The 23,083-nt window shown below is 39.4% G+C and overlaps 1 protein-coding gene across 1 annotated transcript in view; it reads right to left on the reverse strand.

Moving 5' to 3' along the window:
* The window catches only part of LOC102798269 (cadherin-12-like), a 106,515-nt gene extending 83,928 nt beyond the window's left edge, over window positions 1-22,587 (reverse strand). The window contains exon 1 of the mRNA XM_087846306.1: window positions 22,061-22,587. The gene's annotated coding sequence lies outside the window, so the exon portion shown is untranslated. The remainder of the gene's footprint in view (window positions 1-22,060) is intronic.
* Between the last annotated feature and the right edge of the window lie 496 nt (window positions 22,588-23,083).

Raw genomic sequence — 23,083 nt, forward strand, 5'->3', positions numbered from 1 at the left:
GACAGCTGAATTATTTCCAGATGGTTGTTTTTACTTTGGTTTCACACGTTTAATTGGTGGGACAAGCAGAGAATCGTCAAAATATGCATTGTTTCTAATGTATTTAAGTATCCAAATGCAATAATATTTGAAGGCCTATGGGGCACTACGGCTTTAGCGCTTAATTCCTCGCTCCTTATCTTTGCTGTTGCTCAACTTTGGCTACTTCAGGATACGCCAACTTAAAGCCCTGATTTAGCCAACTTAGTGATGATTACTGAGTATTGTCTAGCTGAGCCAGAAAAGTTAATTACTGTTGCATTCATCAGATTAGAGCATTTTGTTTTAATTAAAGCATTTGTTGTCTTTGTCAGTTGGTATGTACGGTGAATGAAGGTATGTTGCCTTTTTAGTGACCTTCATCAGCAATTTGCACATCTGAAACTTAAAAACGAAGCAAGCGATGTGCTGCAAGTTGGCCTCTTTAATCACAGCTGAACAGCTTTTGCCTATTATAGCTGTTGTCTTCTTCTAATTACCCTGATCTAATAAGTGCATTTGCTTGCTGTGACAGACACGTATCCCAAACTGTTATGACTGTCATTATCCGGCCGCAGCATTTTTCAGCCAACGCACTTCCCATTTTTGCTTAATTAGACATTGCTAAATGTTAACAGATAAAGCTTGGGCGAGCAAGTCAGCCTGCGTTCAGATTTACACCCGAGCAGAGCAGATGGCAATAAATTAGAAATGAGCGAGAGGGAGAGAAAGAAAGGGGAAAAAAGAAAGAGAGAGAGAAATGAGTCTAAACAGTTTCTGAAATCCCGTTTGATGGTAGCAGAGAACGAACCAGCCTTTGCTCGCTTTTGTGGTATTTTTGAAGGTGTTTCTGTAGATTCTAATCAACAGTTTTGGAGCTGATATTATGAGCAGTTCCGCCTCTTCCCACCCTCCCTCCCCCTGTTTATTTTGTTTTTCATGATATTGTGGTTATGTACTTAAAAGCATAGCTATTATGGAGGCCTCCTTTAATGTTGTTGTTGATTCAACAGTCAGATCAAAAGCATTTTACCTAATAAGTGTCTTCGCATCAACCGCAGCGTCTCTCTTATGCTCATCATGTTGATGCAGGGGATGAATCATATTTCTCACACAGTGAGAAAAGTGTGTGAGGTTGAAGTGGGGGGAAAAAGTCCATACTAAGTCAAACTTTGAAGTACTTACAAATGTATGAATTGCAAGCTTGTGCATATTGTCACATGCTGAATCTTTAATCGGACTCTCCACCTCTGCAGTCGACTGAATGCTAATGGCGTCTGACACTTCACTGAAACATCTGCTGTGCAACAAGTAAGTCTTGGACATGAAATTTAAAAAGTCCCAACTTCTGTTTGTCACACGCAGTTAATAATTCAGGCGGCCTGGAGTAACAGTTGGCCTGTTGCCATCCTGGGCTGCAAAATAAACTTCTCTCAACTTGAGAAGTAAGTAGAAAATAAGTTCCCTGAATAAATTTCCTCCAACTTGTGTTCAATTGTGTTTCCTGCCTTTTGTTTACATTTTCCCTTCCACAGTAATGACTACAGTCATCGGGGAATTCTCACCCAAAGAATGCCTTATTATTTGATTATTTGAGACAGCTCTAAAAAGTGCGTGTGTGTGTGCGCTCGGCGATGCTTAATTAAGTGGCTCTGATGCTGCGGAGCCGTCACTTTTGCAATCGGAGGACGGGGGAGAACTGAAAACAAATTAAGCCCTTTTGGTATGCACTATTGACAAACAATGTGGTGCTCATGAATATGAAAATCAGCACTTGTGTGGTGTGTGGCAAATTCATCTCATGACTGAATTTCTCGTGTCTTTAAGTTTTATTTTACAATTATATAGTTATTTATGCAATGTTTGGAGATTATGCATGTTGAAGAAATAATGACTTGTCTTCAGCTTTTACTGCTTTGCATTACCATTAGTCCATTTTATAAAGTACACATGGCAAAAGCATAAAGTTCACATAATCTTTAGCGCACTTGATAAACAGTGGTAGTGACACATGATTTGGCTCATCTCCATTAAACCACTGCCATCTTTTCCTTATGGTAGTAAGTTCGGCTTGGCTTTCATTGTTTAACCCCGATGAATTAATTATGAGGATTACATTGTACATCTTTTCATACAGATTACCACAAGTATTTAACTTTACGATTTTATTCAAAATACAACCACATTAGTCTCTCTTTCAGAACAAGATTCATCACTGTGGTTTTTTTCTATTACCATAGTAATCTAAATGCAAATTTTAACTGCCCCTTTTTCCACCAGAATGATGCTTCTGGCACAGCATGTGCACTAGAATTGAGATGTGGTTTTTCCCTTCCCATTCTACCTTTGTTACACATAAATTTTACTTTCAGCAAATAGAGATTGCTTATCAGGTTGACATATTGTAAAAGATGTCACTAATTGAACCAAAATAAAGCTTTTTGGTTAGATGCTGACACACTTTTGCATGTACTTTCAGGAAAAGCGATAAAAGTAGCAAGGAAATGTGCAAGGATGCCTAAATAGCGGAATATGATACTGAACTAAATGATGACATGGAGCAGTCAGTAGGTGAGGAATGGATGGAGGTTGTCTTTGGTGATGCAGATAATTTTGAATCTAATCAAATTATAATTTGGGGACTGCATTTTTTAGCGGATATGCTGCATTTATCATTTGGACTTAGATGGAAGCTTTTCAGAGGTTTGCCTACTTTGATTGCACATGGAATGAGGAAACAAACACGCAGTGTGGTGGCACAGACATCCCGGATACACAGATATGGATTGGTGGCAGTGAAAATCTTCATCATTCCTGCCTTCCTTCTTGTGCCATCATCAATTTTCCCTGCATGGATATGGTCCTGAGTGACACCTGGGAAGTTGCTTTCCCCTATCTCCCCTCTTCTGCAGCACGGTAAATACTTCCACAGCGTAGGAGCTGAACGTGCCTGTCCTTCTGTAACTTTAAACCCACATGTTTGAGGTCTGATACCAATAATCTACCTCTGCACGCTGCTGCTTTGGCATTGCCACTCAATTGTACTCTACTGACGTGGTCAGGGATACTCATGGCCTTTTCCTATCGTTTTTGTTTCATTAGAAGCTGTGGAATATCGGAGTCCATATCATTCATTTCTTCACTCAATTTCTGTTTGAGTTTATCTAAAATGAAACACATCTGCCTCTCACAATTCGAAATTACAAAACTAATCTGCAAGAAGAAAATGCTCTCCAGTCCCTTCTATTTATTTTTCTTTCTCATATCATTCTTGCAGGATTTTTCCTGCATACCAAAAGAAAAGTTTGTTTGTTCAGAAAAGAAATAAAACAATTGGCCTGATGTTTGGGGAAAAAAAAGGAGCTGTACTTATTTAGGACGAACCTGGAAGAAAAACATAAAAATTAAATAAAAGGTTTACACTCTGTGGGTAATGAAATCCCGCAGTCGTCTACTCCCCTGTTGCAGATTTAAAGGCTTAGGATGTTTAAATGAGACAGGGAATTTTATTCTCTTGACAATCTTTCCTGTTAACAAGCAGAGTTTCAGAAAACTGAGTTCAGTGGAAGCCTTTTTGGTTTTGTTGTGAAATTCTAAACAATTTTAATCTCCTCAAAGCTGTCAAAAATGGGGAATTTCTAATACAACGGGAACATTTCCTGAAACAAACCCCACAAAACTAAAAATGAGAATCAAAGAACTGAGTACTGCTGACACTGTGGGTGCCATCAGTGCTTGTTGAAGTGCCTGTTGAGAGGCTGGTGAGTGCAAGAAGGCTCTCCAGATGAGGTTAATTATACACTTTTATAGTGTTTGCTGACAAATTGTTTTGTCTGTGTATTAATGTTCTAATGTTTCAGTTAAAATGTTGTTATTTTTCACTAGCTTAGAAAGAGGCAACACAATCAAGGATCAGACAAATGCACAGGAACAAAAACCTGTGCAAAAAATACCGCTAGGTAATTAATGTACGCCCACTCCTACACCGATAGAAGTGGAATCATTTTTTTAAATTAAAAATGCTAAATTGTAGAAAATATTTGTGTTTTTTTGTGTATTTGGGAATTGCATTTTTACATCTGACACTTCTTCCAGTGATTTTGTGACACAGACTGGTTTACTTTATTCTTGAATGGGCACAGTGATATGATTATAGAAATTCCATATCTTAATCGTTTTTGTTTTAAATTTGGGGTGGGTGTGGGGGGCACTGTTTCCTCAAAAGGGATTACTCAAATTTATTTCAGTATGCTTTCATCAACTGCACTCATTGCGTCACAGCTTTGCTGGTTTGAGTTGAGGTTAAAAAACACAGCATGAGCCACCAAACGGTAAATGAGGGGAGGAGGTGGGGCAAAACATGAAATTACTTAAAACAACCATAACACATTAGTCCTTAAGCTTGGCTACTGCTAAAACGCCAAGTTTTCTGACATGCAATCTGAATGCAGTATAAGTAATTTTAACACATTATGTAACTTTGACTTTTAACTAAACACAGATGTTGCGTTATACTTTTATTGAGACTTTGGCAGGTTTAAATTATGCAGAAATAGCTCGTCTATTCTGTTTTTGTATTTATTTTTAACCCACATGTCAACTCAGCTTTTAAACCGGCTGCTAGTTTTTATTTGAGGAGATACAGTAGTCTTGTTTTTCCTGTCCTTCAGCATTCTGTCCTGCTGATTCCCCTTTTTTCCTCCATCCCAGTATCATGATGGATAGAAGCAGAGCCACACAGCTTGTATTGTTCTGGGTAGATCTGAAACCAGATGAACAGTCCGCAAGATTGCTAAATACAGCATACAGTACAGCATTAGCACTAAACGCATAGTTAATAATTGATTTTGAACATTTTATAATGATCATCAAATACCTGCACTCACTTCTTTCTTGCAGTCAACTCTATATGAATCTTGGGTTTTGTGACCTCCCAAAACAACATGTACAAACACTGACTGAAACAATAGCTCTTAAAAGTTAGCAATTAGAGTATAATGAGAAGATGCTATCGCAGAGAGGTTGTTTTTTAAATTATTTATACGCTCAAATGGATTCAGTAGTTTACAGCTAATAGATAAACACCGGCATGAGGTCACATATATGATTATTATTACTACCACAGAAGTACCACAGAAATTCTGCACAACTCTATAGAAAACCCAGTTGAATATGTAAGTAGAAAACCCTTTTTTTTTTTTTTTGCATGCCCCATCTAATGAATTTGAAATACCAGCATGTATTATCAAATAAGCAATAATTATTCAAGATATGACCTTTGTGACAACAAGGAGTAATGAAAATGATGTCCCAACTAAATGAGCACAGGAAAGAGCACGCACCAAAGTGAACAGTCTCTTCACATTTGGACAGATTTAAATATGTGGCCAAACCGCAGGTTTTTCTATTGTTGGCCTACATGTGTTGAAACAAGTGATAACGAAGATGCAGTGTGACTGCAGGGAGTCCGCTACTGTTCTGGCACACTGAGCAGCACATTAACATTTAGATTTATTATGCAGAAGCGTTGTATACATAGGTTCAATGTGTCTCTTAATCAGCCCGTGTGAGAGAAGGACTAAGCTATTGATTGGTGTTTCATGGATCGAACACTTGACATTTTATTTTGGGACTATCAGGACAACCTCCAAGATAAGGAAAAGAGAAGTGATCCTGACCGCATATCCCCATTTAAATGTTCTGAGGTGGTTGCTGTCATTTGAGATCAATGTGGATGCACACCTATTCTTCTTGAGTCATTTAGTTGGACCTGCGATCACAAGACAGAGGTGGAGGATATTGCATGTAGTTTTAAAGTTAAATGGCTCGTACTAAACCTGGTATTTCCTGCCCTGTCTGACCCTAATTACTTGGAAGCATTGCCTAAAACATAAAAAAGAAAAAGGTTCTTTAAAGCAGGGGCATGTACGCCACATCTGTTCCTTGGTCGGGAAAAGGTCTGGCATTATGAGCATTAATGAACTGTTAAATTAAAATCATCATCAAAAGCCAATTTCACATGGCGAGCAGGCCGGTTTTATGTAGCTCACCCCTAGTGACCGGTGAACATTGAATTTCTGAACCCAACCTTGACAGTAAATGCAGCCTGGAGCTTGTTATTTATATTATTTATGTTAGCTTAGTAAATTATAGTGTTATTCTTGGAGCAATAGTTTCTGTTGTGCGAGCGACTGGACCTGTGCACAGACTGCTGCATCATTAAAAAAAACATATCAGGAGTCTGATTTGTTGTCCTTTCTTCATGAGCAGTGCCTGTTGTGTATCTGCTGATGTAATTGACACTTTCTTTGTTGTCTTTCTCTTCCTGACACATAGAAGAGTAGCCTGCATCACTGCAACAGACTCCTCATACCACACAGTTGGGGATGTTAACTAATGTCAGTTTGTTTGGGGCTCCTGGGCAACTTCTATTGAAGAATCCTGGTTTAAGTGTTGTGAAACAATAACATTTTCAGAACTGTAAGACAAGTGGAAGAAGAGAGAAGCTGGTTTCATTTGCATGCAAAAGACAAAGTGTAGTCACTCGCGTTTTCCCAGTTGTAGACAGCAAAACTGATTTAAATGAGCTTCATCCTTTTCTGAATCATTAATCGATGAAAAGCATGATTAAAACATGCTGTTCTTAAATGTAAGGTGACACATCTAACTTAGATTCATTAGATAGCTTATATAATCTATGTAGCTCATATAGATGTAAGCCCTTTAAGAGAAACATTTAAAATGGAAAAGTAGAAAATCAGAAGAGTAGAATGGAAGAATATCATATCAGTAACACAGCCAGGTTTATTTCTCCTTTATTGGAGTTATGTCCTTGAAATGAAACCTTGACGAAAAAAAATAAAACTCTGCACCTAATTTCATTAACCGTTAGGTTTTGCCAAGTCAGTGAACCTAAAATGATGCAGTTGAACTTTCTGGTCTCCACTATCTGTCACGGGTGGGCAGGTGTGGGAGTGAATCAACCTTAGACCAGGTTACTATTCTGTGGCCTCCAGTCAACCTCCACTCCTCCACAGCTTGCTCTATTTTATCCTCGGTTTTAATGGCTCTTTTATTTTCTCGCGCGTGGTGCACATTTTCTGCTCAACCATGCTGCAAAATAAAACTAGAAAGGGAGAGACAAAGGCAAATATTTTTGTCATGGTGTTCTGGGTTATTAGATACAGCATCACATTAAGCTGAGTCTCATTATCAGGGTAAAGATAAACACAAAGAACATTTGGGTTGGAAGTCGCTGATGTATAGTTATGATAATGTCATCGGTTTATGCTAATGGGCTTCTGTGTTTTTCATGTGTGTCCATGTAGCCAAATGGTCATATATATGTATATTAAAGTGTGCGAGTCCGTAACTGAGTGCAGAGTATCTCACTGTTAATGCAAGAAGACCCAGAAGAACTGAGCAGTAAACATTTCTTTAGGCTTTTCATTGACTTGCAAGTGTTAGAAACCCAGTAGACCAATCGCATCATCCCAAACTAATGGTCCATTATGCACATTTCACACGCTTGAAATTTGGTGTAATAATTATCTAATTAATTAATGAAGATCAAAGAAATGCAAGTAAAAGAGAATGAGTTCAGGGTTTTGCCTTAGGCGGCCCCTCGGTGACCACACTATGTGATATAAATGATACGCCTCACGGAATCTCATCTTCCTCCCCTTTAGCAATTTGCACTGCAAGCTATTGATGTTTGCAGCATTGCAGGGTGATATTACTGTGCCGGCAAAAAAGGTCCACTTTAACCCGTAATACCTTTTTGTGCAAATAGAAGAGGGAACAGTTTTGTGAGTCAGTGACTTTGAGGTGGTTGTTTGGTGGGATTATCTTTTTGAAACTGTTGTGATCTCATTTATTTGGCATTTCCCCTGCCTGCTGTCGTCTGCCGCTGATTACTGAGAAACAATATGAGACACAAAGCTGTCAAAGAGCATTAGGACAGGCAAGGATGATAGGCTTTCAGTTAAAACAGAGGTTGTTTTTTAGGGGTTTTTTTGTATACACAGCACACTTCCAGCTCAGCGGAACTTCACGGCATATAAGCCTGCGCTTGTCTGAAATTGAAAACAGATTTTTATAACTAAATAAAAAAAAAAGCTGCTACGTGCATCTTTATTTGACTGATAATCTGTTCCTTTGAGAGTTTTTCTCAGTTTTTTTCCCTCACAGTTTGACTTCCATGTCGCTCCCCTGTCCTGAAATTCCTTTTCAAGCTGTCAAGTTCTCATCTCAAAGCACAGAGAATGTAATGGACCCTCAGCTGAGCCTCACTATTATAATAGAGTGGCCTGACCTCACAGGCATTCAGAAAGCTACTTAAGCCCCAGTGTTTTTCAGCACTTAATTAAAGTGACACGAGCCTCATTCCAACAGTGTGCAATCAAAGCATTCTTGAAGGTATGACAGTCTTTATTTCATTGAAGTGGACTGCTCATACTCAGTTTCAATGCAGATGAATGACATTTCAAAGGCAGCAGTAGCGTGTCTTGTATGAAATGGTAGAATTACACAGGGACTAAACAAAAATGTAAACTTCAGAGTCAATCTGAGTGCACGCTATTAAAAATGAATTGGCACTGGGATTCCGTTTGTAGTGTTTATCGATTAATATTTATGGATTCTGAATGCTGTCAAAGAAGCCCCATCAGCATTTGTAATCAAGCATCACAGTTCAACATTATTAGCCTCAAGCAGTGCTGGCATAATCACTCAGCCAGGTAATATTAAAAGGTGGGCACTTTCAGGGCCTCAAGTGACATAACTGCCTTAATCAAACAGTTATCACGCAAGAGGCCAGAGGGAGAGGGAATAATGAGAAAGCAATATCCTAGATTAAGAATTAGTCTTTTCTGTAATGGCCCTGTCTCACTGGGTCAATGGTGCATAATGGTATGGCATACAAAACTGGAGAAGAAGATCTGAGGTTGCTGCACTTGAGTTTCATGGCTCACACTGATGGGAAGAGAACGGGAACATTTTTCCCCGCAACAAACCAAGTCGAAATAAATAAATAAATAAAGAGTACAGGACTCTGGCTTTTCCTGCTCATAAACAACGCAGATAGGTTTGCCTGATAATCTGTCTGTGTTACTTTGGCTACGTTCACACTGCAGACGAAAGCGCATCAAATCCGATTTTTTTGACCCTATGCGACCCATATCCGATCATGGTGTGACAGTGTGAACGGCACAAATCTGATATTTTCAAATCCGATCTGGCTCACTTTCGTATGTGGTACTGAATCCGATACATATCCGATGTTTCAGAAAGCGACTGCTGTGTGAACGGTCATGTCGCATTAAATCTGTCTTTTACGTCACTGACGCAAGACAGACGCCAATTATCAGCGCCGGAGAAGACATCGCGAACGCTTCCTGGCCATCCGGTGAAACTGTTGGGAAGACAACGTTGGAGAAACGTGAACATTTTATTTGAACTGCATAATCTGCAGATTCTGACAGAAATCTGCAGCTATCCTTTGAAGCATCGCTCCTCTAAAACAGCAATAAGGATAATTATTAGGTTATTTACATTATTATGTAAATAACAAAATAACTTAAAGCAAAAATTGGGAAACGTGAAGTCTGAAGTCTTTATATTAAGGGCCATCAGTCAAACAATACTGTTTGCTCTGGGTCTAAACAGAGCGCGTTGTGTGTGACGTCTTCTTTTGCGCATGCGGGCCGCTTTGAGCGTTCACACTAGAGCGCGTTTGCTGTCGCATTTTATTTGTAGTGTGAACGAGCAGATAAAAAAATCGAATTTGATCAAAAAATCAGAATTGAGCATTAAGACCTGCAGTGTGAACGTAGCCTTTGTTTCCTCTGTTTTGAAGGCTCTTCATGTCCTTCATGGCATTTGTGTGCATCTATGTTTGTTGTTAAATTTGGACGTTAAGGCTAATTGCCAGCAGTTACTCCTCTATTTAAAAGCAGCAATATTGACTGTTTAATTGCTGCAAAAAGTGTATTTGTTGACTTCAGAAAAAGAAATATCTCTGTGCTGGTTTATTTTATAAAGGACTCTTTCAGTATTTAAAATGGTATAATATCTTTTGTCTGTTAAGCAACAGCGCTGGACATAAAATTCCCTTTGGGAGGAACTTTCCCACTTGCTTTCCTTCTATTGTACTTTATTCTTTGCGAGCTGTATTGAAATATTGAAAAGATGGAGTCTAATGCTGACAATAGCTATAAAAGGTTTATGAATAACTTCACATACCCCATTTCATCTCCTCTACATTATTCTGTTCCAGTTAGCAAGTAAACTTCGGGAAGATAAGGTGTTGGCATGTGCTGAAACTGGAGCAGGTTAATATGAATTCCTTTTAAAAACAGAAAAAAACCTTTTGCCAGAAAATACAAATTATTCATCCATCATCCATTGAACTGAAGTGAATATAAAACTATTCTATACATAGGTGTTTCAAAGCCATCTCTTACTGTAAGCTGTATACCAGGTATGATGTTATGCAACAGGAAGAAGATATTTTTGCTCTTTGCTGGCTGTCGGCTGCAATACACTCAACCTCTACTTCTTCGTCTGTAAAGCTAAATACAAATATATATATAGATAAGCTGCAATGTTTACATGTTTATAATCTTTTATTTTAATCACACGTAGCCGATTTCACTGCTTCAGCATGAACAAGAAGTATTTTCTTATTTGGTTATAAATGACTAGAAATTGCATCCATAAAATTCTAAAAACAACAGTAAAAGCGGGAGAAAAAATTAATCTCCATGTGGATTTTTTTTTTCTTCTGTAGAGGAGAAAATTAAGTGTTGATGAGCAGCTACTGTGAGGCATCGTCTGTATAATCTGACAGCACTATGCGGCTCCTTTTTTTCCCCCAGCTGCTTCAACCATCAAATCATTATTTTCCCAGAGTAACTGTTAATTATGTAATCCCTGTTCGTGTGATAAGATAAGAGATCAGCCATGTGTTTCTTGAATGAGTCACATGTACCAGTTATTTGCCTTTTTTTTTCTTTCTTTCTTTCACAGTTATCGTGCGTAACGTGTAGAGACATAATCATCACCCGTCACCCAAAAACATCTGCAGGATGTTTTAATTATGTTTCTTTGAGGTGGAAAGTAAATGGCTCTCTGTAGAGTGAAATAAATGGATTAAATTTTTGTGCGCAATGTGGCAACACCGGTTTATACTCGGATTACATGGGATTTTATTGTTTTTTTTCTTTGACCAAATCCAAGTTTACAGCACATATTTTGTTATCTTAACCAGGTCGCAAACCTTGTCGTATTAGCTTTAAGTCAAAACACGGTGCACCATGCAGTCCTGAGTACTTGTACTGTGTGTACTTTGACTCTTATTCAATGATGCAATCAAAGTGCCACATGACAAAGTGCATTAGTAGTCACAGAAAATTAATGAAAATAAGTGCACTGGTCTACAAGTGGGGTCCACATGTCGGGTTAATGTGCAATACTCCAAAAACAACAGAGACTGCACTATTGTTGCACGATACAAAAACATTTTGGGGAATAATTCTCACCCTAACTCTTAAAATCACACAGTCTATAACAGATCATCTCAGCCAGTAAGAAATAGTTCTCTTGAGTCATGACACTAACATAAGCTGTTGTGTTTTTTTTTAGTTTTTTCTTGGATGCAAGCACACACGGGTGTTGCCAGTCACTTGGATATTGGCAGCAGTCGTTAATGACACTGACAGAGAACCAAAAATTTAGTTAAATCTTCAATGTCAAATTTCTAGTTGAATTATAACATATTTCAGTTGATTTAATTCTTTAATTAAAGACGTTACTCAAGGCTTCAGATGTTCGTTTAGATACAGTCAATATCCTTAACTGCTTTTCCAACTTTGTGAGCCTGGAGTGTATACACTCTCCCAGCTGACTAATGGCGAAAGGTGTGCTGCACCTCAGAGTCCATCACAGGGCTAACACGGAGAGACAGACAATGACCAGTTAACCTGACAAACATGTTTTTGAGCTGAGTAAGGAAAGTGGATCACCCAGAGGAGACCCATGCAGGCAGAAGGAGCACAGGGAGAAGGTCCCAGGTTAAAACCTAGGTCCTTTTTTACTGTGAGGCTGCAGTGGTAATGGATAGCGCTATATAAACAAAAATATAGCGGGTGCTTTGTTGTCCTAGTTGGCCCAGTTACTTGTGCAATGCATGTGGCTTTGATAAAGAATACAAATTGTATTTAAAAATGTATGAAGGGACTTTTTTTTTTTTAATTTAAAAAGAAAAGCCGCGCCGTGTGTGTAGCTTAGATTTGCCTTTCATAAATTATATTTTGTAAACACTTTGGGACCTTTTGTTACTGCAGGTTATTTGATCAAACATGTAACCAATTTTAAGTTACTAAAACATAGCCAGAGTGATTTATAGCTCTATATAACAAAGATGATAGATCTGTCAGTCTGGTGAATTGTGCAGACTACCAGAAATGGGGTTCACAGAGGCCTTGCTTAGAGAAGGGTGACTGAGCACATTCTTGTTTATCTTCTACACAATGAAGTCTTGCTCATCAGGAAAACTCAGCAGGCTAGGCCACAGCTGTCAAAGACAGTGGCACCAAGCCTTTGGGGTTTTGTTTTGAATTTTGCTTTGTGTGACTCATTGTTCTGCTCTGCAGAAGTAAAGTACAGCAGAACCTGTGGAAGTTTAGGGCACTTCCACTTTGAGGGTAGTTAGAATTAGAAAAAGCCACCCATGCTATTTAAACAACGACCACTGATAACCTGCTGTAATAGCACTTTCGTATAGATTCAGGTAATTACTTGTGTCCGTAAGTTTTATTTACATCGGACAGAGCAGTAAACCACAAAATAATGTCCTTACAGTTAGGGCTGCCACAAACGATTATTTATTTTTGCGATTAGTCGACTAATCAGATCATGCATCCATTGGACGTAAAACGTACAGCTTACTTCACAAGCAGCATCTGCTCTTATATAGCTATCATTAGCTTACAGCTTTAAGTGTTTAAGATATGTGCTAACTAAAAATAAAGACAAGATGATAGTTTATTAAATTTTAATGAAATTTGCAGATTGTTTCAGTGAAGTTTAATAAACTTCTTGCTATCTAAAATATAACGCACACCGGAGTATATTCTCGAGCATCTCACACTTCTGATAATCAGTTGTCTGCTTGACGTTTGTTCAGCTGTGTAAAAACTATAACTTTAATCTCAGCCAAACTGATTTACTCAGAAACAAATAAAATACTAAAAAAAAAAGCCAAACAATAACATTTTCAAGTTATCTAAGTGACTTATATATATTTAACCTGAGTAGTGAAAGACGGCGGTGGGTTTGAAAACGATTTGCCGGGAGTCCGGTGTTCTCACGGCTCTAGTGAGCCTAGCCCCCGGCTAGCTATCGAGCTAGTGGGTAACAGACGTCTCTGAAAACGTCGGAGCGCTTTTGAAAATATGTGGTGTCTTGATAAACTGAAATTTGAGATTTATACAGTTACATTCTCGCCTGAAAATATGCTAAACATTTATTTTGTGACCCAGAAAGAATAATAAGAGTAATATTAAAACTAACTAGCTGCCGCCATTGTTGTAAACTGAGCTGGGCTGCGCTATGAATTCTGGGACACAGCTACTTCTTCTTTGGGGTTTAACAGCAGCTGGCATCCTTGTACATGCAGTGCTGCCATCTTCTGTTTCAGTCTGTTATTACACTCTTAAATCCTACTACTTATTCCTGCGTCTTTTGGGATCTTATGACGCGTCGACTATTAAATCAGTCGTTAATCGTCGACGTAATCGTGACTAGTCGACTAATTGTGGCAGCCCTACTTACAGTGTAAGTAGATTTTGCAACTAAACTGCAAGGTAGTGTGTTTATTCAGCATTAAGCACCCCTGTGATATTGTAGCCACGACGTTTTGCATGGGCCTGACACTAGTTTTGACCAGCCAGATCAAGGCAACCTGTCTTGAACCGGCTGTTGCACTGACAATTGTATTTGACTGTTAAAATCCACACTCGGTATTCAGATCCTCTCATTTTCAGATACAGTTCTCTTTTCTTTGAAGCACACAAGAAGCATATTTCCGTCCCCGGTTGAAAGGCCGCCTTTGTGTAATAGGTAATATTTCAGTAGTGCTTTTTATTTATTTTCTTTTTTTTTTTTCTTCTAGTGTACTCAACACACTTTCAGAAAAAAATACATCCCGTAAACACAAAGAAACTGTCTTGTTCCTCTGCCCATTTCACCGTGTTCAATGGGTTATTTCCAGATGAGACATTGTGACATAAACCTGTCAAATTCTTTTGGCATAATATATTGATTGTAGAGAGGGACTTTCCATGCTAATCTCAAGTATTCCAATCAGCACTTTTGATGTAGGTCACCTCAGTGTCACACTGCTTTTAACTTCCAAGTTTAGCATGAAATTACTTTGAAAGCTTTTCAACTTTAACAATGACTCACACTTCTTGTTAACATTTTTAAGTACTGAATACAACTAGTACTTTTTCTTTTTCTATTTCTATTCTATTACAATCTTTTTTGATTTGAATTGTTGTGCTCCTTTTTGGACATTATTAGAAATCTTTCAAGGGAATAAAAAGAAGGCATAGTTAGTTACACAGAGATTATCTTTGAATTGGTAACTAACTTGAGAAACTGTTGGTTTTAATAGCTGGTGATTTGTGCCTGTTCGTATAGTGGCATTAACAGTTTATAAACACCGGGACATATCAGGGCACACTCTTTTACAAAAAAATTCTTTGTCACGTCTTTGAAACCCGTGGCCTCTATTTACAGGTAAACACAATGCATTAACCCTCGTGAATCTTCATCCCTCACATCCTCTCCCCGCATACACTGTGTCCTATTCATCACAGGTGCTTGCACACACCAAAGAAAAGTACCGTCATGCTGACCTTGAGGAAGTCTCGCTCATAAGAAGACTAACCCAGGCCAAGATCTAGGGTCTGTCAGGATGATTTCTTATTCTATTTAATGGAAGAAGTGCAACGCTTTATCACTCCCCAAGTTCACGGTTTATATAAGGCATAAGAGCCAAACCTGTTTGAAATGGCAAGCTGTTAAGTCAAAAACCCTGTATACAAAAAAGACATGTCCTTAAGAGTCACAGTGATTTAAGTGTGTTGGGAATGAATGGGTAATTCCAGATTGGATTGGTGCTCTTCTCAATAGTAAACTAAAAAGCAGACGACAATGTTTGCCTATCTCAGTGACCTTTTTCACAGAGGCATTTACTGGAAGATAAGCACGAACGGATACAAAAGAAACAGTTTCTTTGTCCTCAAGACGTCATCAAAGACGACACTTCGGAGTCTTAATTCTTTTCCTCCAAAGGTTTTTGATTTGGCTGAAATCTCATAGTAGGCTAATTTGAACAACAGTTCCTAAATTACAGTGTCGTCAGTTGTTTAATATGAAAGTTTACTAACTTACTTTTTTCTGCAGTTAATTAATCACAGATTGCCTAAAATGCATGTTTTTGGTCCCATTCAAAAAGCCAACTTTTGCTAACATCAGCATCTTTATGTGCTGCACAAAACTCTAGAAAGCGTGTCTTTAATTCCAAAACCCACCAGTTTTAATTAATCCATAAAAAACAACAACAAAAACTCTACAAAGTTTCATGTCATGTTTCTGCAGACACCGAGTGGAACCTCCATCAGCAATGGTTGACAGGACTAACAGCCTGACTCCAGGATGTACCAATACTGTGATAACATGAATGAGTGATAATTCAAGTGATTTTCGTGGTTAGCGCCCATATCAAACAGCAGCCTGCCACTGTGCTAGCTCAGCCCCTGTTCTACTTCAGTAAGTTATGATGTAATTTCCCTTTCTACCACAATAATGATAAGAGGAGGAGATACCAGCGGGAGCAACTTCCATGGGTAATTTCATCAAATCACCTTGAACACCTACACCAGCCGTTTTATGCACACAGGACTGGAATTACACCTCAGACATTATAAATCATACAGCTGTGTTTATATGCCCTTTTTGTTCTTTTAGTTTGTGGCTCACCTGTAGTTTGGAAGATCTTAGAAGTATCTATACAATATTCTCCAGTGTCAAAGACTTATGAAACATGAATTTGATGCTGTGATAGTGTTGCTGGACATGGGAAACGGAGTATAAAACACTTCGGCTTCACCAGCTGCATTACTGAAGTCTACTTTTCGGATGATTAGCTTCTTCAAGTGTTTTAAGCTAAATGTATTTGCTGAGGGTACTTCATGGAAAAGTAGTGTTTGCTGCACTTGGATATTGTCATTGACGGAGCTAATTTCATTTTAATTACATACGAAAGAGTTCTGATTAATAAAGTAACAATTTTATGTGGCATGTAGTAGAAGAATGAATGAATTAATTGCAAAGTTTTCTTGAAAACTGGAAAAGGAGGCATTGCCGATAATATATACCAGACAACAACACATTCATCTCCTTAAATCAAAATTAAGCTTGTATTTAGCATTAATAAGATTGACCATGTAGCCTCATTATATACTATACTAAGTAATGACGAATATATTTTTGAGCTAAATGTGTATGACTGATAAAATGGTGATGCTAATTGAATGCAAAGTGGCAATTAAAAATAACCCAACATACCATCAGGTTTTTGTATTGTTTTAAATCAGCCTTTTTACAAGTTGTGACCAAAACCGCAACCAAATGAATAAAATAAATAAAGCAATACATAAATGAATGTTAATGCCCCTAGTTGCCAACTTTGGTGGTAGCCTGTGAAAACCCTGCCATTTTAAAATCTATGCTAATCAAATCTCATCACTCTTGTTATTTTTTTGCTAATGCTCAGCTTAGTAGTGTTTAAATGCGATGCAGTCATTCAGTTTTCCACTGCTTCAGGTGCACCACCAGACTGTATTCTTTCTCTCCATATCCTCTTACAGCCGGGTTCGTAATGGTTGCAGATGGCTAGGAGGTCCCTCGACTTCCTCGGCTCATCTCTTATGCTTTCATTACCTCAGCTTTGAGCACTCCATCTTTGGCACTATTTAAGCTAAAGCCAATGGCTTGACTTGGCTTGGGATCACGGGCCTTTAAAATACTAATGCCTGCTTCAGGATGTTCTGTAGGGGAAAAGTCCCACACTTTGTAAGAGCCCTCTATGGCGTGTGTGCCTTGCAACTCTGTGTCACGTTTTATTTTTTGTCTGGCCTGGGGATGTCACTGTATTTGTATCTCAGTGCTCATCTTATCATCACCGACGGATTAAGTGACGGATTGCCAACATAGAAACGATTCCCGGTGTTTTCTGAAGAGCCGAACTCAAATGAAAATAAGCTCGTGATAATTTTATTGACCCCTTAAAGCCGAGGGGTTGCAGTCATCTGCGAGATTTAATCAGTTCACCAGAATAGAGTATTCCATATCTGCCTTCCTCTTTCCTGCAGGACTTCCACAGCCCTGTTCAGCCCCTATAATGAAAGGCCCCCCAGCACCCTCTCTAAAAATCATTACAATCTCCCTCTACCTCTAGGGTCAGTAAACTAATAGTCATTCACCTGTGTGACAGGAAATCTTTCCCACGTCCCCCCCTGGGGCGAGCGAGGTTGTGTTTAAGGTTACAAAGTCGAGTCCAGCCAGAGATGACTGTTTATTGTTTGGACGACTCCTGGTGATTAAATGTTTGTCAGATCGAAAGTATTTCATCACAAATGCAGAGGACGGAGATTACATATATAACCTGCTAATTGCCTGTCTGACCACGACTGAAAACAATGCAACCCGTTATTCAGTGCTCTTCGAATATGGAGACACAACAAAGAACAACTTTTATAAATGGTGGCGTAAAAGCGTTGGCACAAAAACACCCTCAATCATCTGCTTGTACTTGTGCCTGTGCTTTGCCTCTGGTGATTTTTATAACCCCAACTGTTTCTGCCCACTGTTGGCGGAGAATCTGTGGTGGATTTCTCAAAGGGATGGCACAAATACATTCAAAGACGCAAAGGCCTAGGGGCCTCTTTGGGATATTTAAAGACTTTGCACTGCAATGTTAAAATCATTTATGAAAGAAAGCTCATAAAGCAATCGAACAAAAGGAGAGACAATGACGTGACCCCACTTTCCTTGAAATATCTTCAAAGGGAATACTTAAAAATTAGAGGCATTTAGGTGAAACTCTTAAAGGATGTGGGAAAGCAGCTTAATAATGTCAATGAAGGAATAAAAAACTGTTGTCATTTTTCCTTGATGCTTCCAACTGTGGCCATTCTAAGATAAGCCACAGCAGTGCTCAGATATGAGTAATAATCAATGCTGAAACTCGGCACACTTGAGTCTCGGAGGACCTGCCTCACCTTTTATCTCACACAGAACACCACACTGAGCTCGCTGTTTTGTATTTTCGTAGGGCAAAACAGTTGTGTCCTCTATAAATTGTATCGTCAGGTAACTGCATCCTTCCTCCTTCTGTTTTCACCATTGCTTCAGACAACAAGCGTATACCACAGGGAAGGTTATATTCGTTTTCCTTCCAGAAGGAGAAAAGAATATATATTAAAGAAGAAACACCAGCATCAGACGTCTGCAGAAACTGTGAGGTTTTTACCTCCGCTGGGTATTAATACCACAGAGAGGAAGAAACGACACGTCTCAAAAACTGACAAACGAGCAGAGACAAATCTATATAAATAATTACTAAGTAGAGTGAAGAGGAGTTGCCCATCATTCAGAGCAGAAGCGTGCGCAATATCTCCTAGAGATTGAGAGTCATCCATCACTGCAAGACTTTAATTTGAGATGTTTAGGACTCTTGCTGATGAGAGCCTGGTCTTAGAGGTCTGCAGGGTTCTTAGTTGAGAGCGGCTTGCGGGAGGGGGTGTGGGCGGATGAGGGCAAGAAATCACTGCCTTACACAAAGCGCATTTATGCAAGTACAATACTGACTGCAGACAGAACAACCGAATCCACTGTCTGATTAGCATTCAGATGCCTTAATCGATGGAGGCAAGTTTCTGACAGATGGCTTATTACATCTTAGGGTGCTACAGAAATGAACACAGACACTTTAGTCGTCACACACATACACACACTCGGACACACCTCATTTAGAGTGGAATGATGTCAAAATGAGTCCGTTGAGTGAGGGCGGAGATTGAAGAGCCCAAGGTAAAGAGAGTCTGGGGACTCCAAATAATCTCAAGTATTGATTCTGTTTAAGCCCAAGGCTCTTGATGGACACTTACTTCAAAATGCAGTGATAGGTAGCATATCTGTATGACTGATCACCGTAGTTCTGCTTACGGTAAAGGCTGCAGACTCGCCATAAATAACAGCTCAGCCCTAATCAAACAGAGCAGTGGATCCTAACGTATGATGACAGCTTTGTAGACCTAATGCTGTAATTTACCACAAAGCACTCAGGGTTGCCATTAAATTTACATGGACACAGTGCAGAGAAAGGCATCAGGAGCTGCTTGGCTTTACATTTTCCTGGGCTCACGGTCTCATACGGACAGCTAACAAATTAAAGGAAAAACCTGAAGGACTGACCCTTAGAGTGAGTAGTTAGAGGTATTTTGCTGGTGTGGTTTGGATCCACTTTATCTCTTTAGAGTTAGCAAATCAATACAAAGCTGTTCTGAGTTGGTCACCTTTGTTCTGTACTGAAACATGTCTACCCTGATGTGAGCAGTCAGGACTCAGAGCACCAGGAGGAAGATGCTCTTATTCACAGAGAATGAAAAGTCAGTGAAAGGTTTGGGTTGTGGCTCTTACGCTACCCTCCTCATAGACACCAGATCTCAGCAGTACTAAACACCTGTGCAATATTTAGACCACTCAGTGCACTTAATGCAGACGATAACAAATGTCGTCATCGTGGTCAAAAGTTGCTGTCCCATGCTTCCTTTCGAGTTACAAAGACTTGGTGAATAAAACAAATCAGAGTGAGGCTTACTAAGTCACTTGATGTCCTTTCATTTGTCACCCATCTATCAGGGCATTTAGGATACTAATCATATGCATTATTCTGGACATTCCACGTTTACATTTACAACAAATAGAACAAAGTGCTAATATCTTTTTTCATAGTGCCTTGAGCTAAATTAATTCTAAATCCCAAGAAGTAATCAAGCATAATTGTCAGTTGTTGTGATTAGAAGAGGTCGTTAAAAAACAAGACATGCTCATCATAATTTTGTTGGTCATTGAGACCTGATTGAATCCATGTAAAAAGAAGGCAGTGTGGGGATCTGAAATCTGCAAGGATGCCGCTTATTCCCGTTGCAGACAAATTTCACTTATGTAGGGCAATGCTGAAAATCTAAAACAAAATATGCAAACCTGACATAGTTTCATTCTTAAAAAAAAAGTCGTTCATTTATTTCCTATAGATTGCCTGTCGTTTGGAAATTGTTTCCTTCCACCTCACGCTGTCTCCAAAGTGGCTAAAATAATTGTCCTAATATGCGCCTGAGTCAGCAGATATCACTGTCATCACTTAATATACCATAAGTATACTGCATGCCTCTTCATTTATCCCCTCTAATGCAGTTATAATACCTGAGTGGTTGGTGGCTGCATGCCCTGAATGCTCATTTTCTGCACAGTAGCCTCTGTGTACTCAGAGGGTCCAGCTCCTCTTTTTCCTCTGGAAGTGGACTCCTTGGAGCGTAATTTGATTATTCCAAAGCAGGTGTTTTCAGCTGAATGCTGATAAGAAGACTCAGCTCCTCTGACACTAAAGTGAGTTACATTAGACGTGCTTAAAGTAGAGGAAGGCAAGAGACTTTTTTCTTTTAATCTAATCTGTAAGTAAAGATGGGATTGACTTTGAAAAGCTGTGCTTGAATTCTAAAGGTATCGCTTTAGACTGAAATGATGTTACACAGAGAGATTGGGAAGTTTGTGATCTTAATTATTGCTGCTGCAATAAAAATGACGCACATTGCTTCAGAAGTCCGGTAAGTCCATTGTGTCTGTGTCCGTCCACTGCATGATCTCGTCTGAGAAATGCAAATTTGATGCAATTACAAATCACAGTGGTATTGCCGATGTAACGGTCAGATGTATATATTTAATGCAAATGTCTCAGCATTGCTGAAGGGTACATTTCCATATTTTGTGGCCTAAGATTTGCCTTCTAGCTCATCCAAATAAGCATCTGTTATGCGAAATGGGGGCAAGGTTGCATCTGCGATCCCATGTTTCTCAGCAAATCAGATTCTGTCAAGCCTATCTGATATCCTCTTAGATTGTTCTCCTTAATCCCTTTCCACACCACGAGAATGGCCTTACCAACTAATAATGTTGCAGATATGCACTAATCAAACAAAAAGAATAATCTCAAGCTTGTAATTGAGCCTTCAGACCTTGTCTGCTTTTACTCTCAGCTAAAAACGTTGATATTAGTGCTAATTTGAAGCTATTAATTTAAATATTTTACCATAGTTTTATTTTTTAGGAAGGAAAACATGGTCATGTTCATGTTTTTTCATAAGGAAAACTTGCCAAAGCCACTTGACACACTTGTGTTAATCAGTGTTGAGCACCCTCCAGTACACAGAGTTGAAAACCTTCACAGTCTTTTGTATGTAGACGAGCTGAAATAACGGAGACCTACAAACGGGGTTAGCACACTCAGAGTGAAGCGTTCCCTGACATGTGTCTAATTGACACTCACCGAATTCTCATTTAATTCTGGGAGACGTGACAGAGAGTGCAAGAGGCAGACAACTAAATGTCTGCCGTCTTAAACGGCATTACAACACTGTCAAGGGCACTGCCGATCCAAATTTCATCCCACTTAACCAGCTTTTGCAAACAAGAGTCTCAACTGTGTGTCTCAAAGAAACGGCGACAGTGACTTAATCGAATAAAGCGCCGTCTATTCTGTGAAGCTCTGTCAACAAGCTGTAAAACGAGTCCCAACTAAAGCAAGTAGCTGCAGAGTTGCTGGAAATCAGTTTGAATTAGATGGAGGCGAAAACTAGGATGTGAAATGCATAGAGGCAGAGTGGAAAATATCTCAAGGAGAAGATGCACTTACCTTTAGTGGTAACTTTAGAGCGGAGTCGTAGCCAGCTTAATCCAAATTCTCACTGAATCAAACTGTCCTCCCACCTTTATGCAAGAGCAAGCTCTATCCTTCTCCTCCTTTTAATTCCCTCTCTCACCCTGCCTTCCTCCTTGGTGCCTTTCTTTCATTATCCCGCTCTCTGTGTACACTTTGAGCCCACGCTGGATCAGAACAGATGCTTATGAGTGAACGCGCTACGCGAGGCACTGAGACAGCAGCTTTGGAATAGCTGGAGAATTACACAGGAGCTGTAGCAAAGCCGAGTGTGTCCGTACCGTTACAAGGTGACGACTGAGGGAGGGCGAACGAGCCAGTGAGCAGTGAAGTGAGAGAAGAAGCTAGTGTGCGTGTGTCGGAGAGTGAGAGAGGAAGTGTGTGGAGGAGTGAGAGAGCGAGGGAAAGAGACAGGGAGAGCGTTTGTGAGCGCTGCTGGCTTCAGTGGCGAGCAACGGTCGTGATTGCATTGGTGCAAGAGAGTAGAGCAACACCTCTCTTCAAAACCCTTTCCCCTCCCCATCAGGTCCCCTGAGTACCGGGGATCTTCATCATCAAGCAGATTAAACCGACTAGTAAGCACCCCACCCCCAAAACTCCCAATGACACACACACACAGAGGCAATGGTGCGTGCTGTGGTCCCTGGGGATATTCTAATCAGAAAGACGGTTGGAGATGCTTCCTTTGTCCAGAGCTCATGTGGATGTTGAGCATTTAAAGTTCAACTGAAATTAGATGACTTATTTGTATTTGCGAACAGAAGTGAGTTAATCATTTCTTTAAAAAGAAGATTCACGTAGATCTGTGTGCGTTTGGTTTTCTGAAGTTGTTGGGACTGTTGGGCAGTGCTTTGAAGAGTATAGTGTTGGGTGGGGTCATTATCCTGGACTGAGTGGCAGCTGAACCAGCCAGATGGAGGTGTAGTGTAAATAAACTCACAAGCTAAAACTGAAATTTGCCAAATCACCAAAACTGCATTTGATGATTCGTTTTAAGAG

This window comes from Neolamprologus brichardi, chromosome 9, assembly GCF_056152115.1.
Source record: "Neolamprologus brichardi isolate AB-2024 chromosome 9, ASM5615211v1, whole genome shotgun sequence".
Taxonomy (NCBI): Eukaryota; Metazoa; Chordata; class Actinopteri; order Cichliformes; family Cichlidae; genus Neolamprologus; species Neolamprologus brichardi.